Source organism: Mus caroli, unplaced genomic scaffold (genome assembly GCF_978045245.1).
Source record: "Mus caroli unplaced genomic scaffold, Mus_caroli_1 scaffold_10, whole genome shotgun sequence".
Taxonomy (NCBI): domain Eukaryota; kingdom Metazoa; phylum Chordata; class Mammalia; order Rodentia; family Muridae; genus Mus; species Mus caroli.
In genome coordinates, this window is record NW_028227265.1 from 114,592,469 (window position 1) to 114,602,201 (window position 9,733).

A 9,733-nucleotide genomic window follows, 5' to 3' on the forward strand; every position below is an offset into this window, starting at 1 on the left:
ATGAGGATCCATTACCTTCTCTTTGCATTTCTCCTGGTGCTGCTGTCTCCACTTGCAGGTGAGTCAGGGGAGTATGGTGATCCCACACTGATATGAGAGACAACACCCTATATCATGTGTGTGTGTGTGTGTGTGTGTGTGCCTGTGTATCTCTGTGTTTGTCTCTGGAGTCTCCCTCTCTATGTATCTTTCTCTGTGTCTTTGTGTTTCTGTGTCTCTATGTTTGTGTCTGTCTGTCTGTCTCTCTCTCTCTCTTGCTCTCTCTCTGTTTCTGTGTGTGCATGTGTATACCTTTATGTCCCTTAATCTTTGTGTGTTGGTTTGTCTCCCTCTCATTTTATATGTGTGTGTGTTCCTCTGCGCATGCATCTGTCTTTCTGTCTCTATGTGTGTATGTCTGTCTTTCTGTGTATAAGTCCATCTCTATGTTTCTGTCTGTGTCTTTTTCTCCTTTTTACATATACCCTCCTTACTTTTGCATTGTTCTTTCTTTCTTCTAAGCATTGTAGAAAATGTGTATTGTGTGACTACTAACACAAAGAAAGGACTCTTTCTTTTTACCTTGAAGGAGCCTAAGGTAGACACATGCTCTGCTGATTTGCAGCACTTGACTTCCATATCCTAACTCCTGATGCTAAGCTTATGATAATGAAATGAGTGTCTGATAGGTACTTTAAAAACAATAACACGAAGAATATTTCATTCTTACCTGAACAGAAAGGTATTAATTTAGAAATCTTTACATGTAAGGAGTAGAGTGTCTGCTTTCTCTAGAGAACTCTCCAGAATAACCAGCCAAGTCTCTGTTTGAGAACTTCTGCTCCCCTTAGCCCCATGGAATACCCTTGAGTACACAGTGTCTTCAGGGTTAATGAGGTTCATAGCTCAGGGGAGGCTATTAAATCCTGTCTCCCAAACTTTTGCTTAAGTGTATTTAGTGGAAAAGATTTATTTTCTTTAAATTATGTGTATATGTATTGATTTGTGTATGGGAATGTGCCAAGTAGTACAGCACTCACAGAAGTCATAAAAGGACATCTAATCTCTCAGAGATGGAGTTATTTATAGGCACATATGGGCTGCCTGATATGGTACTAGGAACTTATCTCAGGTCTGCAGAAGCGTTATGCACTCCTAAAGGCTGAGCCATCTTTCCAGTCTCCAAGCTCTGTTTCATACTTGACTTTAGACAAACAGAATAATGGGGTTAGACAGCTCACATGAGGGAGCTAAAACAAGTAATGAGCTGGATAGGAATTTATCAGCACATCTTAGGCCAACCTGTGGCCTCTATATGTGTGTGCATACATGCACATTCATGTGCACAGTCACACTCAATGTCTGTTTCACATACTAGAAGTAGGGACTTGTATTTGGAGAAACAAAGGAAGGGCTGCTGAGAAGTAGCTAGGGAGTCACACAGAATCTTTCCTGAGCTACTGCATGCTGGCCTTGAATACTCCAATCAGTCAGGGGTTGGGCAGATCCTTCAACATTTGGATCCTAGGAATACCAGCACCTCCTCTACACTGCAACAGTGCCTGTCTTTATCAAGAATTGGACTCAGCCCTGCTAAAACAGATATTCCTTTTTGGGCAGAACAGCCTTCTGTGATCTACTTATCAAAAGAACACATTGGTATGTATTTCTGACCTGTCACTTTCAATTTTAAGGTGTGTTTTTTTCTTACTTATCTTTCAGCTTTTAGCCAAAAAATCAACAATCCAGTAAGTTGTTGGAGGAATAAAGGCAAATGCTGGAATCGGTGCATTGGCAATACTCGTCAGATTGGCAGTTGTGGAGTTCCTTTCCTCAAATGCTGCAGGAGAAAATAGAGAAGAAGACAAAGATCCTGTGAACCAAAGAAAACACCAGAATTTGCCCCTCCATGAAGATGGAAAAAACTTAAACCAAATTAAAGTTACTTGATTAAATGCAAACAAGGACTCCCTAGCAGCTGTGTGAGCTCACAGTTTGTTTTCTCATGGGCTGAATTCTAAAATCCTTGTAGAAGTCAATCAGTGACATAAGCTTCTCTTATGCTTCTGGACTTTATGGCTATTTGTTCCAGTCTCTGATATGCTAATTGATTTCCTGTAGACAGCACACACAGCCATCCTGCCTGCCTTCTTCATCCCTTGGCCTCCTTAACCTCTGTTTCATCCATTCAATCCCAAAGAAAGGCAAAGATGGAGACTCCAGCTACTCTTTAGGTTGTGCCTCTTAGTCATTTAAGCCTTGTGTGTTTGTTGCTAAGACTTTAATACATACTTTGGCTATGAAAGCTCTTGAGTGTGGGTTCCAGAGTCTCTTATTCATTTATGTACTGACCAATGATGGGATATATCGCATCATGTTATTTTAAATCAAATGGCCAAGTTGAGTCAGTGGGGGCTTTGTTACATGTAGACATAAGACACAAGGACCTTATGGACAAAAAGTCCTTATTGAAAGCAATAAGAAAGAAGAGCAGGGTTAAGGAAAAAAAGGCTATGATTAGTAAATCAAAAGTTCAGATTCTGCCCTAGTCCTTACCTTTCCACGGGGGCTTTTACAGTATGATGGGCTCCCCATCTGGCTTGGATGGGGTTTTTCAGTTAATGTGCATACAATTTATATTCATGAGAATAATTCAACTCTAGCACAATACTTTAGATTTTCAGGATTCTCTATCTGAAAGAAGAAATGAAACCACTGAGAAAAGATAACTCACCTGGATAGATACAACTGATAAAAAGAGTTTTTGTCAAATGGTTGACATGTAACAAAAGAATGTCGGCTGAAGACACATACCATAATGCAGTATATCTTTAAATTTAAAGTAGGAGTCTGAAGCCAGGGCACTGTCCATAAGTGTGTGCTGTGCAAGCCTACAGATCTGAGTTTGATTCAGAGCACCCATGGAATAAACCAGGCATCACAGCATGTCTGCACTCCTAGCCCTGGGGGATGGGATGGACACCTGTGGATCTACAAACTCACTAGCCAGCCTGCCAGACCAAATGCACGATCACAGACTCAGTGAAAGATCTGGAGGACCTGGTTAGATTCCCAGCACCTATGTAGCATCTCATCACCTTCTGTAACTCCAGTTCCAGAGGATTCAGCACCTTCTTTTGGCCTTCATGTCAAGCACTATATGCAGTACATACTAGAAAAACACCAAACATTAATATTAATAATAATAATAAACTTAAAAATAAAGTAGTGATTGAAGGGAACCCTTTATGTTCAGTCTTCACACATATTGTAATCACACATAAAAACAAATGATGTATAACACACATGTACTAATATGAAAGTGATTTAAAATATCCAAAAAAATGAAGCATTTGTTTTTTATTCAAGGTAGCATTTGACCTTTTGATTGCACTACAAACCCACACACTTCATTTTGTTCATTATTTCATCAGACCCTGTCTCAAAGAATTATTTTTAAAGATCCACACTTTTATCTATTATAAACTTGTTGTTTAGCTGATGCTCAAAGTCACTGCTGACTGTTGCAGGATTGAGATGAAGTTTCCTGAAGCAATTGAAGCATCATTCTGGATCTTTAGAGGATGGCAGGACTTATAAGGGTTTTGTAGCAAATTTCCTCACCTGAGAAAAGAATTTAATGGCTTTTTTTGAAGGTCAGACTTTTGTAACCATAGGTAAAATGGATAAAAGCAATAAAATGTGAAATAGCTTCGTACTTCTAAAAATGACAGGACCCTTTGGTTTTCTGAGAGAACCAGAGCTGGGGCTGCACACAGGGCAGAGCACCATGGAAAACAAGGTGTGAAGACATAGGAAAGCACCACTGCAGCTGGGGGGTAAACACACACACACATACACATACACAAATACACACATACATATACACACACATACATACACATATAGACACACATACACACATATTCATACACATATACAAATGCAGATACACACACATACTCATACACACACACACAAAAAACACACATACAGACATTCACATACATATACACATACACACACATACATATACACACATACATACACATACATATATAGACATACACACACTTACACATACACACATACACACACATACACACATACATACACACTTACACACACACATACACACACACACATTGGAGCTGTTGTGTACACAGAGCAGCCCACTACTCTTGGAGTACACATATGCATCAAGGCAACACTCAGATGGAGGGTACACACACATAACAATGTACCACTGAGCTGAAGAGTTGACACACACCTAGCAGCACTCCACTGGAAATATTCACTGCCTAACCTGGATTGGCTGAGATCCTAACTGTCCTCTAGAAGGTAAGTGCTAAAGTCTTGGTTAAAGATGGTTGGACATTCTGCAAGTCGCCCTAGTTTTAGTGAGTTAGGTTTGGACACAGAGCACAGCAATGGGTCTTGGCAGACAGACCCCTCCCTTCTGCTTCCTGGTTATCAGAAAGTGACTGACTTTACCTCACCACATGCTCCTTGCATTAATGTCCTGGGTTGTTTCACACCACAAAGCAGTGTTGTCCACTGACCATGGATTGAGTCTCTAAGGTATGAATCAAAATAACTTTTATTCCAAAAAGGTTGATTTGTCAAAAATATTTGGCCACATTGATAGAAAATGAATTAATTTGCTTTTTACTGTGTAAACTGAGAAAATTATGCAAATGCAGAGTGAGTTTTTTTTTTTTTTTATCTTCTGGATATATGCCCAGGAGAGGTATTGCTGGATCCTCCGGTAGTACTATGTCCAATTTTCTGAGGAACCGCCAGACTGATTTCCAGAGCAGTTGTACAAGCTTGCAATCCCACCAACAATGAAGGAGTGTTCCTCTTTCTCCACATCCTCGCCAGCATCTGCTGTCACCTGAATTTTTGATCTTAGCCATTCTGACTGGTGTGAGGTGGAATCTCAGGGTTGTTTTGATTTGCATTTCCCTGATGATTAAGGATGTTGAACATTTTTTCAGGTGCTTCTCTGACATTTGGTATTCTTCAGGTGATAATTCTTTGTTCAGTTCTGAGCCCCATTTTTTAATGGGGTTATTTGACTTTCTGGAGTCCACCTTCTTGAGTTCCTTATATATATTGGATATTAGACCCTTATCTGATTTAGGATAGGTAAAGATCCTTTCCAAATCTGTTGGTGGTTTTTTTGTCTTATTGATGGTGTCTTTTGCCTTGCAGAAGCTTTGCAGTTTCCTGAGGTCCCACTTGTCAATTCTCGATCTTACAGCACAAGCCATTGCTGTTCTATTCAAGAATTTTTCCCCTGTGCCCATATCTTCAAGGCTTTTCCCCACTTTCTCCTCTATAAGTTTCAGTGTCTCTGGTTTTATGTGAAGTTCCTTGATCCACTTAGACTTGACCTTAGTACAAGGAGATAGGAATGGATCTATTCGCATTCTTCTACATGAAAACAACCAGTTGTGCCAGCACCATTTGTTGAAAATGCTGTCTTTCTTCCACTGGATGGTTTTAGCTCCCTTGTCGAAGATCAAGTGACCGTAGGTGTGTGGGTTCATTTCTGGGTCTTCAATTCTATTCCATTGGTCTGTCACTATACCAGTACCATGCAGTTTTTATCACAATTGCTCTGTAGTAAAGCTTTAGGTCCGGCATGGTGATTCCACCAGAGGTTCTTTTATCCTTGAGAAGAGTTTTTGCTATCCTAGGTTTTTTTGTTATTCCAGATGAATTTGCAGATTGCACTTTCTAATTCATTGAAGAATTGAGTTGGAATTTTGATGGGGATTGCATTGAATATGTAGATTGCTTTTGGCAAGATAGCCATTTTTAAAATGTTGATCCTGCCAATCCATGAACATGGGAGGTCTTTCCATCTTCTGAGATCTTCTATAATTTCTTTCTTCAGAGACTTGAAGTTTTTATTATACAGATCTTTCACTTCCTTAGTTAGAGTCACGCCAAGATATTTTATATTATTTGTGACTATTGAGAAGGGTGTTGTTTCCCTAATTTCTTTCTCAGCCTGTTTATTCTTTGTGTAGAGAAAGGCCATTGATTTGTTTGAGTTAATTTTATATCCAGCTACTTCACCGAAGCTGTTTATCAGGATTAGGAGTTCTCTGGTGGAATTTTTAGGGTCACTTATATATACTATCATATCATCTGCAAAGAGTGATATTTTGACTTCATCTTTTCCAATTTGTATCCCTTTGATCTCCTTTTGTTGTCGAATTGCTCTGGCTAGGACTTCAAGTACAATGTTGAATAGGTATGGAGAAAGTGGACAGCCTTGTCTAGTCCCTGATTTTAGAGGGATTGCTTCAAGCTTCTCACCATTTACTTTGATGTTGGCTACTGGTTTGCTGTAGATTGCTTTTATCATGTTTAGGTATGGGCCTTGAATTCCTGATCTTTCCAAGACTTTTATCATGAATGGGTGTTGGATCTTGTCAAATGCTTTTTCCGCATCTAAGGAGATGACCATGTGGTTTTTGTCTTTGAGTTTGTTTATATACTGGATTACGTTGATGGATTTCCGTATATTGAACCATCCCTGCATCCCTGGGATGAAACCTACTTGGTCAGGATGGATGATTGTTTTCATGTGTTCTTGGATTCGGTTAGCAAGAACTTTATTGAGGATTTTTGTATCAATATTCATAAGGGATATTGGTCTGAAGTTTTCTATCTTTGTTGGGTCTTTTTGTGGTTTAGGTATTAGAGTAATTGTGGCTTCATAGAATGAGTTGGGCAGAGTACCTTCTGTTTCTATTTTGTGGAATAGTTTGTGAAGAACTGGGATTAGATCTTCTTTGAAGGTCTGATAGAACTCTGCACTAAACCCATCTGGTCCTGGGGTTTTTTTAGTTGGGAGACTATTAATGACTGCTTCTATTTCTTTGGGGGATATAGGGCTGTTTAGATCATTAACCTGATCTTGATTCAACTTTGGTACCTGGTATCTGTCTAGGAACTTCTCCATTTCATCCAGGTTCTCCAGTTTTGTTGAGTATAGCCTTTGGTAGAAGGATCTGATGGTGTTTTGGATGTCTTCAGGATCTGTTGTTATGTCTCCTTTTTCATTTCTGATTTTGTTAATTAGGATGCTTTCCCTGTGCCCTCTAGTGAGTCTGGCTAAGGGTTTGTCTATCTTGTTGATTTTCTCAAAGAACCAGCTCCTTGATTGGTTGATTCTTTGAATAGTTCTTCTTGTTTCCACTTGGTTGATTTCGCCCCTGAGTTTGATTATTTCCTGCCGTCTACTCCTCTTGGGTGAATTTGCTTCCTTTTGTTCTAGTGCTTTTAGGTATGTTGTCAAGCTGCTAATGTGTGCTCTCTCTAGTTTCCTTTTGGAGGCACTCAGAGCTATGAGTTTTCCTCTTAGAAATGCTTTCATTGCGTCCCATAAGTTTGGGTATGTTGTGGCTTCATTTTCATTGAACTCTAAAAAGTCCTTAATTTCTTTCTTTATTCCTTCCTTGACCAAGGTATCATTGAGAAGAGTGTTGTTCAGTTTCCACGTGAAGGTTGGCTTTCTATTATTTATTTTGTTATTGAAGATCAGCTTTAGTCCATGGTGATCTGATAGGATGCATGGGACAATTTCAATATTTTGTATCTGTTGAGGCCTGTTTTGTGACCAATTATGTGGTCAATTTTGGAGAAGGTACCATGAGGTGCTGAGAAGAAGGTATATCCTTTTGTTTTAGGATAGAATGTTCTGTAGATATCTGCCAGATCCATTTGATTCATAATTTCTGTTAGTTTCTCTGTGTCCCTTTTTAGTTTCTGTTTCCATGATCTGTCCATTGGTGAAAGTGGTGTGTTGAAGTCTCCCACTATTATTGTATGAGGTGCAATGTGTGCTTTGAGATTTACTAAAGTTTCTTTAATGAATGTGGCTGCCTTTGTATTTGGAGCATAGATATTCAGGATTGATAGTTCCTCTTGGAGGATTTTACCTTTGATGAGTATGAAGTGTCCCTCCCTGTCTTTTTTAATGACTTTGGGTTGGAAGTCAATCTTATCAGATATTAGAATGGCTACTCCAGCTTGTTTCTTCATACCATTTGCTTGGAAAATTGTTTTCCAGCCTTTCATTCTGAGGTAGTGTCTATCTTTTTCTCTGAGATGAGTTTCCTGTAGGCAGCAAAATGTTGGGTCTTGTTTGTGTAGCCAGTTTGTTAGTCTATGTCTTTTTATCGGGGAGTTGAGTCCATTGATATTAAGAGATATTAAGGAAAAGTAATTGTTGTTTCCTGTTATTTTTGTTGTTAAAGTTGGCATTCTGTTCTTGTGGCTGTCTTCTTTTAGGTTTGTTGAGGGATTACCTTCTTGTTGTTTCTAGGGCGTGGTTCCTGTCCTTGTATTGTTTTTTTTCTGTTATTATCCTTTGAAGGGCTGGATTCGTGGAGAGATACTGTGTGAATTTGGTTTTGTCGTGGAATACTTTGGTTTCTCCATCTATGTTAATTGAGAGTTTGGCTGGGTATAGTAGCCTGGGCTGGAATTTGTGTTCTTTTAGTGTCTGTATAACATCCGTCCAGGATCTTCTGGCTTTCATAGTCTCTGGTGAAAAATCTGGTGTAATTCTGATAGGCTTGCCTTTATATGTTACTTGGCCTTTTTCTCTTACTGCTTTTAGTATTCTATCTTTATTTAGTGCATTTGTTGTTCTGATTATTATGTGTCGGGAGGTATTTCTTTTCTGGTCCAGTCTATTTGGAGTTCTGTAGGCTTCTTGTATGTTCATGGGCATCTCTTTCTTTAGATTTGGGAAGTTTTCTTCTATAATTTTGTTGAAGATGTTTGCTGGTCCTTTGAGTTGAAAATCTTCATTCTCATCCACTCCTATTATCCGTAGGTTTGGTCTTCTCATTGTGTCCTGTATTTCTTGGATGTTTTGAGTTAGGATCTTTTTGCATTTTACATTTTCCTTGATTGTTGTGCCGATGTTCTCTATGGAATCTTCTGCACCTGAGATTCTCTCTTCCATCTCTTGTATTCTGTTGCTGATGCTCGTATCTATGGTTCCAGATTTCTTTCCTAGGGTTTCTATCTCCAGTGTTGCCTCATTTTGGGTTTTCTTTATTGTGTCTACTTCCCTTTTTAGGTCTAGTATGGTTTTGTTCATTTCCATCATCTGTTTGGATGTGTTTTCCTGTTTTTCTGTAAGGACTTCTACCTGTTTGATTATGTTATCCTGTTTTTCTTTAAGGATTTGTAACTCTTTAGCAGTGTTCTCCTGCAATTCTTTAAGGGATTTTTGTGCTTCCTCTTTACTGTCTTCTTTCTACCTGTTTACCAGTGTTCCTCTGTATTTCTTTAAGTGTGTTATTAAAGTCCTTCTTGAAGTCCTCTACCATCACCAGGAGATATGCTTTTAGATCCGTGTCTAGCTTTTCCAGTGTGTTGGGGTGCCCTGGACTGGACAAAGTGGGGGTGCTGGGTTCTGATGATGGTGAGTGGTCTTGGTTTCTGTTAGTAAGATTATTACGTTTACCTTTCGCCATCTGGTAATCTCTGGGGTTAGTTGTTGTCGTTGTCACTGTTTAAAGATTGGAGCAGAAGCTGTGTTCCACTCACCAGCAGTCTCAAAATCCTGTGGCGGGGGTCGTGGGTAGCTGGCGGGTGTCTGCCGACCCTGTGCTCTAGCTACCCCGGTTCTGGTCTGGCCGGAAGAGGCCTGTGGCCCTACTCAGGCCGGTTTTCTGCTTCCCTAACTATGCAGTTCAGGTCCCGCGCGCAATTGGAT

The 9,733-nt window shown here is 39.5% G+C and overlaps 1 pseudogene; it reads left to right on the plus strand.

The window, feature by feature from the left end:
* On the plus strand, positions 1 to 1,858 carry LOC147002514 (beta-defensin 3-like; annotated as a pseudogene).
* Positions 1,859 to 9,733: the final 7,875 nt, after the last annotated feature.